The sequence below is a fragment of the Pan paniscus genome, chromosome 17 (assembly GCF_029289425.2).
Source record: "Pan paniscus chromosome 17, NHGRI_mPanPan1-v2.0_pri, whole genome shotgun sequence".
NCBI classification, from domain to species: domain Eukaryota; kingdom Metazoa; phylum Chordata; class Mammalia; order Primates; family Hominidae; genus Pan; species Pan paniscus.
Window position 1 is genome coordinate 65,351,791 of NC_073266.2, and position 10,006 is coordinate 65,361,796.

Below are 10,006 nucleotides of genomic sequence, written 5' to 3' on the forward strand. Positions count from 1 at the left end.
TTACTATGGCATGCATATTGCCTTCACAATGCCCTATTCCCAAATAAACATCATTTTCTTTTAGAAAGCCTCTGTTATTTAGGTTGACAGTTATTACACCTGAAAACTAAATTCTAGCTGATCAACAAAATTCTTTGGTTCTACTGTATACTTTTATTTGGGGACATCTGCTTCCAAACACACTGAAGTACAGTATACTCAATTTTAAATATAGACAGTATATTTTAAAAAAACACAAAAAGTATGTCGAACATTTTTAATTTCAAACACCAAACTTAAATAGACTAATAACACAGATCTTCTGTGGTCCACAAATCATGGCAAAAAACTTTGTTTTCATATGCCCATTATGGCTTGCTGACTGGCTTACTGCATTTTAGATTTTCCGTATGATTTTAGTAGCTTTCTCTAATGGAATGTGCTGTGAGTGAAGCTTCAAACATTTTCCATTGAATATACACAGACATACAAATAAAGACTGGAAGTCATTTTCTCTGGTTGTTGGAATCTGGGTGATTTTTTAAAGTCCCATCCACTGGGCTGCCAGTAAAAGACCACAAAATATTTTTGTGTATTTACAGGAACGTGATAATCAAAAGTTGTTGTGGGACCATTCAAGATGAGCGTGGGGAAGGGAAGCCCATTTAAACATATATTCAAGGAAAAATATATTAAGTTACCTGAACATTTGGGTAGAAATATTGAGCACTGCTATGGTCTGTCTCCCAAACTGTCCCTCAAATGTATCATGAGATTTTATCTTCATTGTGGTGGTGTTGAGAGCTGGGGTCTAGTGGGAGATGTTTGGTTCACTGAGGCAGATGCTTCATGAACGGCTTGGTGCTGCTCTTGCAATGAGTTCTCACTCTCTCAAGACTAGATTAGTCCCCAGGAGTGGGTTGTTAAAGAGACTTGTTTGGTTGTTGTTAACAAGTGGGTTGTTTGCACGTCTGCTTCCCCTCTGACCTTCTCCATCAAGCTATGAAGCAGCAGCAAAGCCCTTGCCAAAAGCCAGGGCCATGCCCTTGAACTTCCCAGCCTGTAGAAATGTGAGCATCCTTCATAAGTGACCCTGCCTCAGCTATCCTGTTATAGTAACACAAAACAGACTAAGACAGGCACACAAAAGCTGAGGGCTGCTGTCGACTCCACTTTCAAGGGCTACCAAGCACAGCCACATCACCAAAGAGAACACTTCCTGACCTCCTTGGAAGCAGAAACTTGACTCTCCGGGCAAGATAACTGTTGTCTTTTTAAAATTTCAGTGTCAAAGTTAAAACATGCCTTGATCAGTCAACCAAATTACTGCTAAACCAGTATTGGGAAGCTTCCTAAAGCACCCCAAGCTTCTAAAAACAGCCAGCATGAAGTAAAGCAGATAGCATCTTTGCATTTAAGAGGTCCCAGAAAGGTTTTGGAAATGGCATTAATGTAAATGTTCACATTAAGAGAAAACGGTTTCCCTGAATTGAGTGATTCTTTCTACTTTCTAGTGCTGTACAGGATAGGCTCAGTGTTTGGAGAGTGTTAACTTCCAGTCATGTGATAATGGCCAGGAGCAACCACAATGATTAACCTTTAGATAGAAAACACAATCCTTTGCTTTTGTCTTCCTTATGTATGTTAGATTAGGCTTCTACTCAATGCTCTGTAAGTTAAAACATTTCAAACCAAATAGGCCACTCTATTAAGTCCCAGCTTGAGCATTCTTCAGCTTCTCCACATTTTCCATTGTTTGCTGGCAAACCACTACAGTAACCTGTTAAATACAAAGCAAGGGTGTGGTAGATTGACTGCATTTAAGGCTCCAATTCTTCACCCCTCCTATGTTCTCTCCCTTGGTCTAATAACTCTGTAGTGCCTTTCCACACTGGGTTTAGCCATGTGGCTTGTTTCTGGTGAATGCTAGTTAGCATGAAGCATGCAGACATGAAAGGGAGTTATGGGATTGGGCTTGGCTGTTGTTGCCTTCTACAACCTCCACAAAAACATGCTTGTTTAATGGAGGATAGGAGGCATGTGGAAAAATGCCAAGTCCTTCCAGGTGAGGCCAACTCCCTCATGAACGAGGAAAGACTACAACTGCTCCAGAGACATCTAGCCGAAATCACTTATCTAATTCATAAACTGTTTATTGCTGCACACCACTGGGTTTTTGTGGTTGCTACGAGTTACTTTTGCGGCAATAATTGCTCCAATATGTTCTATGTGACATTTCTGAGTTTAACATCACATTTACAAACTTTCTTAGAGAAAGATTTGTTATTAGCAAAGACCTTCAGAGTAACCTTTGCCTGGTATTCTAGACTGTGCAGATTTAGCCATCTAATACTGAGAACCCACTTCAGGCTGAATGATCTCTCAAGTGCTCTCATTTAGTTCTCATAACCACCCTGAAAACTAACTTCCTCATTTTAGGGAACTGGAGGAAATGAAGAACTTTAAGGTAGACTGATGAAAAGATTTATCTAAAGTCACATAAATTGGCACAATCAGGGTCCAAACCCCAGGCCTCCGATTCTGAGTCAAACTGCATTTTCCATTACATCAGAAATGACCAAGGATTAAAATTAGCAGAATGTTATTCTGTCCAGCCATTAAAATCCAAAAAAAAAAATTTGTTCAAAGTAGGCAATTGAGTTTTCATTCTATTATCCAAGGTAACTGAAGTATTTGACTATACAGGACTGCTTCCTTCAAGTGTTCCATCCTTAGCATTCTTGTTAAAAATGGCCTTTAAGATATTGCTATTCCCAGTCAAGAAATACCCAGACAACTAAAGAGACTAAAATCATGTAAATCATCCATTTCCCAGTTTAATCTTAAAAAAAAATTTATGCTCAATACCTGTCTCCAGCCAATCACTATGTAAATTGTGAATTAAGACATTATTACTTGGTGGCAATAACGGTTAGAAAAAAAGCACATCCCTCTCCCTCTCCCGTCTCCCCCCGTCTCCCACTTTCCACCGTCTCCCTCTGATGCCGAGCCGAGGCTGGACTGTACTGCCTCCATCTCGGCTCACTGCAACCTCCCTGCCTGATTCTCCTGCCTCAGCCTGCCGAGTGCCTGGGATTGCAGACGCACGCCGCCACGCCTGACTGGTTTTTGTATTTTTTGGTGGAGACGGGGTTTCGCCGTGTTGGCCAGGCTGGTCTCCAGCTCCTGACCACGCGTGACCTGCCCGCCTGGGCCTCCCGAGGTGCCGGGATTGCAGATGGAGTCTCGCTCACTCAGTGCTCAATGTTGCCCAGGCTGGAGTGCAGTGGCGCGATCTCAGCTCGCTACAACCTCCACCTCCCAGCCGCCTGCCTTGGCCTCCCAAAGTGCGGAGATTGCAGCCTCTGCCCGGCCGCCACCCCGTCTGGCAAGTGAGGAGCATCTCTGCCTGGCTGCCCATCGTCTGGGATGTGAGGAGCCCCTCAGCCCGGCCGCCCAGTCTGGGAAGTGAGGAGCGCCTCTTCCCCGCCGCCATCCCATCTAGGAAGTGAGGAGCGTCTCTGCCCGGCCGCCCATCGTCTGAGATGTGGGGAGCGCCTCTGCCCCGCCGCCCCATCTGGGATGTGAGGAGCGCCTCTGCCCGGCTGCGACCCCGTCTGGGATCTGAGGAGTGTCTCTGCCTGACCGCCACCCCGTCTGGGAGGTGAGGAGCGTCTCTGCCCGGCCGCCCCGTCTGAGAAGTGAGGAGCCCCTCCGCCCGGCAGCCACCCCGTCCAGGAAGTAAGGAGCGTCTCCGCCCAGCAGCCGCCCCGTCTGGGAGGGAGGTGGTGGGCAGCCCCTGCCCGGCCAGCTGCCCCGTCCGGGAGGTGGGGGGCAACCCCCGCCCGGCCAGCCGCCCCGTTTGGGAGGTTGGGGGCAGCCCCCAGCCAGCATCCACCCTGTCCGGGAGGTGGGGGGCACCTCTGCCCAGCCGCCCCGTCTGGGAAGTGAGGAGCCCCTCTGCCCGGCCGCCACACCGTCTGGGAGGTGTACCCAACAGCTCATTGAGAGCGGGCCATGATGACGATGGCGGTTTTGTCGAATAGAAAAGGGGGAAATGTGGGGAAAGGAAAGAGAGATCAGATTGTTGCTGTGTCTGTGTAGAAAGAAGTAGACATAGGAGACTCCATTTTGTTCTGTACTAGGAAAAATTCTTCTGCCTTGGGATGCTGTTAATCTATAACCTTACCCCCAACCCCATGCTCTCTGAAACATGTGCTGTGTCCACTCAGGGTTAAATGGATTAAGGGCGGTGCAAGATGTGCTTTGTTAAACAGATGCTTGAAGGTAGCATGCTCGTTAAGAGTCATCAACACTCCCTAATCTCAAGTACCCAGGGACACAAACACTGCAGAAGGCCGCAGGGTCCTCTGCCTAGGAAAACCAGAGACCCTTGTTCACATGTTTATCTGCTGACCTTCCCTCCACTATTGTCCTATGACCCTGCCACATCCCCCTCTCCGAGAAACACCCAAGAATGATCAATAAATACTAAAAAAAAAAAAAAAAAAAAAAAAAAGACTTTAGTTCAAGTTGAGACCAAAGACTGTGCTATTATGCGGTGGAGAAAAGTATCACAATTTTGGTAATACTAGGCAAGATGTAACCTCAAGTCTCCAGGCAGCCCCATGAGCTTCCCTGTGAATGAGAACAGAAAAAGTTCAGGAGCCACCAGAGGATGTTAAGGAGGCTTCCTAGAGAAGACGTGGCAATGCACCTCATGGAGACGTTTAATTTCTTCACTACAAGGAATTTCAAACTTATCTAAAAGGAAATAGAATACAACAAAGCTCCCTTACCCAATCCCAACAACCAACCATCAATGTCCTATTCATTCATACCTCCATCTACTTCCTCTGTCACATACTATTTTGAAGCAAGTCTTACCCATTGTATTTTACCCATAAATGTTTCATTCTGTATCTCTAAAACATTGTCTCTAGACCTCAGCAAAAAAAAAAAAAAAAAAAAAAAAAAAAAAAAAAAAAGCACATCCACTTTTACAATGGTCACATACAAATGGGGAAAGAGTGGATATAAAAAATATGCACCCACCTTCAATCAAATGCGATCTTTTAAAGAATATAAACAAGCCAGATTCTTAGGTATCTCTCCCTTTTGTAATTTTGATTCTGAAAACATATTTAAAGTAATCAATTAGGTATTCTAAAAGAAGGCAGTTTTCTAAGGGTTTCTTTAATTATAGGGGGTTAGGGGTAGAGAGATTAAAAACGGGAAGCAGTGCATAGGCAGTATGAAGTAGACACTTTGGCAAATAAAAATTGCACCGTATGACATGTCACACAGAAATTGTTAGAGACTTTGAATCCTAAAATTTAGTTTACCAAATGAAGCTTTTTATATGTTTTATGTTTTACCAACAAATAATTTGTATGTTAAATTTAAGCATCTGAATCCCGAAATGATAAAGAACAGGAAAATAATGACTAAGCTAACAACCAAACTTTCAGAGTATAAAATTTTGTCAGTGGTTTTCAATTTAGAATTAAAAATTTGAATTTCCCTTTGCCTACAAGTGTAAGTAACTTGCAGCAGCAAATTCCCCCACTGACAACTTCAAAGCATAGCAAGAATCCACAGTGGTTTGCCGGCCACTAATTCTTTTACAGATGAAAGCATTCAATTATCTCTATAAAATTCAATTCGTTAGAATATGTGTTTGTGATTGACGATGTACATTTTTAAATGTGGTGATAACACGTTATTATTCATGATTTAAAAGTTGAAATGAAGTAGCTTGTGGTTCTTGGGTAAAACAGACACTAATAAGTTTTTTTTTCAATATAAAAGAGCAACCTAGACATTCCTATAAAACATTTTTATTCCAGGTGGTAAGCTGGCTTAAATTTTCACTTTTCAGCCAGGCATGATGGCTCACGCCTGTAATTCCAGCACTTTGGGAGGCCGAGGCAGGCAAATCACCTGAGGTCAGGAGTTCAAGACCAGCCTGGCAAACATGGTGAAACCCTGTCTCCACTAAAAATACAAAAAGTAGTTGGGCGTGGTGGTGTGTGCCTGTAATCCCAGCTACTCAGGAGGCTAAGGCAGGAGAATCACTTGAACCCGGGATGCGAGGCTGCAGTGAGCCGAGATCACACCACTGCACCCCAGCCTGGGCAACAGAGCAAGACTCTGTCTCCAAAAAAAAAAAAAAAAAAAAAAATTCGTTTTTCTCACAGCAGCACATTTCTAAATGGCAAACCATTTAGAATTGAGTCATCATTTGTATTAAAATCTTATTTACATGGTACTTATGTAGTTTGATCAAATACTGCCACAATATAGTTTAGAGATAAGACCTCTCATGAAGAAAAACTTTACAAGATTTAAAATCAGAGCAAATGAATTTCTTAAGTTTAAGATACATACTCTCAATGGAGAATCGCTGTTGGGCAGTGGTTAAGGCCTCTAATTTGCTACTTATTAGAAAAATCCACATACATACAAAACTCTGCTAAAATTCCAATGGCTTCTCTAGATGAATAATCTTTGGCTGTGAGCAAAAAAGTTAACTAAGTTTCACTTAATACACACACACATACACACACACACACACACACACACTAGGGTTTATATGTAGCAACTTCCTCATCCTCATTCCACATGTAGCCCGTTTTTGGCTGGGTTATGGCTTGTAATCTCAGAACCACTGCCCCCAAATGACTGCTCAGAAGCACAATCTCACTGCAAACTATGGAACCCAAACTATACAGCTATCCTTGGCTTTTAACTCCAAGCTATCTAGGCCTTGTGATTATATGTGGGCTTCATAGCAGAACCTACCAGGCTTGTGGTTATCAATTTTCTGCTCACCATATAAGCAGTAGCTCAATAACACCGTCCAGTTTTCATGTATATCCAGACACACAGGTGAGAGTTCTGTTCCAAGATCTCATTTTGACCTTCTTCAAAGGTCTTCTCCATCTCTCCAAATTGAATGTATTCTTCAACCCTGGGCTTACTGTATTCTGCCCATCTTCTTCCTGGACCAAACTGTTCAGAAGTTAACTTCTTTTTCCTGTCATCACATCTCTTTCCTAAACTACTTTAGAACTTAAATAATTTTATTTTCACATAACATTTAGAAAGGTGCAGAGGCAGCCAACAAAACTATTGAAGACAGACTGTAAAAACTGGCAAATCCCTATCTCAAATTCCATTTATTCTATAACCAATAAAGTCATGCAGTTTGGATGGGAGCACAGTAATACATTCTGTTCTCATGTAGCTTCCTAAGTATGCTTTAGTCTATTGTTCATTTATCACTGAATCTGTTATCTGCTAAGTCTGATTCAATGTTCTTGCCTTCTATTAATGTGATTTTAACAATTACTGCATGTCTCACTACGGCAAAATAGCATGACATTTGTTTTACAAAATCAGTTAAACCAATTCTACAAATATTTCCATACCTATTTATTGCAGCAAAAGATAATTTTTATGTGTAAATTAGCTTTTTGGGTTTTTCTATTCCTTTATTTGTAAACTTATAATTTTTAGGTTGGGCTTACTGTGTATTTTGATGAGAAGGGTGAATCTGTCAAAGGGGAAGCTGGATAACTGTATGTTGCAAACATGTTCATGAACATTCTTCACCCAAACTTAGACAAACCTGGAGCTTAAAATAATTACATTGGATGACATTAGTTTGATACTGATGCCTGCTTCCTGCACTAAGAGGCTTTCAATCTATTTTGAAGAGGGAAAAACAGAATATGCCAAGTGGGGAGGCAGCCCAAACATAGACCTTAATACTTCTCTCATACTCTTCAGCCATTTGATGAACATGTGGAATTATGGATGCTAGGGCCATTATAAAAATCTCCTGATACAGAACAGTGTCACTACCTCAAGCTAAGCAGTGGCAGGCAAAGCCAGGCTGAGGTGACAATGTAGAAGGATCTCGAGTCAGCCCTCAATGTTGTTGTTCAATGTTGGGAAGTCCCTTTTAGATTATTTATACAGTGGCAGGTGGTAGCAATTACAGTAAATTTTCTTGGGTTTCTTCCTAATAAAAAAGTGTTGATAAAACTACACCAGTCCCAAGGCTATTCAATGCCACGTAAAATAGTGTATTTTAGCATTTGAGGTCCCTTTTTCTTGCATACTAAAGCATGTTTAAAATGGTTTGCAGAAAACAGTCTGCTAACCAGTACTGATTCATCCACAGAACTGAATTCTTGCAAGGCACAAAGGAAGTGTGGCTGACCTAAATATTCCTCATTTTTAAAATTATTCATACTGATTATATGAGATTATATCTTATCTAGTATTTTTCAATGGAGCCTTAAAAATGTTATTTTGTTAAAAGTATATTTCAGCAAATTTCAACTTTGAAGATGTTTTTGTTTACAGCATAGATCTTATGTATTAGAGCGCTAATGTAGCATAGGCAAACTCTGAAATAAATAAAAATGTATAAATAGCACTGTGCAGTGTGTGGTGTGCGCCTGTTGTGGGGTTATATTAAGTAGTGTAAATTTATCTCTCGGGGGGATAGGATAATCTTTTATATAACACCAAATTAAAAAAACAAAAACATGTACTCTTAAAATCATATGTCCATATGTGAAATACAATCACTTTTTTTTGGTTTCCATATAATTTAGGGAGTGAACACCAAAATGTAATCCCATATAAAAAAAGATCAGTTTAAATAAAAATTAAAACAATTAAAAATTAGTCCCATAGTAACATGGTAAACAACTCAAATGGCTTTCTTTTAATGCTAGGAAAACTGTCCACCTTTCAACGGTGACAGGGCTGTTAACACAGGTAAGAGCAAACAAGGTAAAAAGTGAAAGCACATACAGATGATGCACACAAATATATATAAAAATTGACCAGAAATCACAGGACATGTAAGCAATGTTTTCTTAAGCAGAACTTTTTTTGTACTTTAAATAGACTAAAATATTTGGTGTAGGTGGGAGAAAGACATCAGTATTCAACAATTTTAACTTGAAAACCAGCTGTAATAAAGCCTCAGCTCATTGTTTAATAAAAATAAAAAAGGAACCACATCGTACTTTTGACAATCATAGAACGAAAGCTTACAAAGAACACATTTAATATCTCCATCACAGTGCACCAAGGATGCAGCCACTGAGGACTACCAGAGGGAAACAAGAACAGGGTCTGCATCCATCATATTGCATTACAAAGTTAATGCCACCAGAGAAAAAAAATCTCACCTCACGTGCTCAATGTTCTAGCTGGTAAGCACCTTATGAGTATGAGGCTACAATTGAGAGAAACTGCTCAGTCTGCATCAGGACACCCAATTCCTTCACTTGCCATTGGCTGATGCATTTAATCATTTTAACACAACATTCACGGAAAAATGTTAACACCACATTCTGGCTTCTCGAGCAGAACAGACTGGGAAATGCAGTAGACGCCAGAGCATCAAAGGCCATGTATTTCCTCACAAGAAAAGAAATCTGCAACAATTGGTTTCCTTTTACTATGAAAAATGTAAATTTCAGATTAAGTTTAACCCCATAAGGACGCATGATTTGTACTTACATATACACATAGGTTCAGAAGAACTTAGCTATCTAGTTGGCCTCTTCTCTGTTCCATTAAAACATCAGTTACCTTAGCTGGATCACTAAGTGTGAGTCTCACCACCATACTGGTACCTTCAGCTATTACCTGTGTTATAAATCTCATGTTCCATTCAAAGTACTAAATGACTGGATGGCACATATCCCAGTAAGTATCAGAAATGTTGACAGCCATAGTGCAGCTGAGTTTAGAAGCAACTATGACAACATAGGGAAGTGAGGATAAATCACAAGAACACCTAAGGTGGTCAGCTCCTTCTGGTGTGCCTGGGACTTGTTTTGAGTTTAGCAAAAACTTTACAAGATTAAAAATCAGAGCAAATGAATTTCTTAAGTTCAAGATATGTACTCTCAATGGAGAATCGCTGTTGGGCAGTGGTTAAGGCCTCTGATGTGCTACTTATCAGAAAAATCCACATATATACAAAACTCTGCTA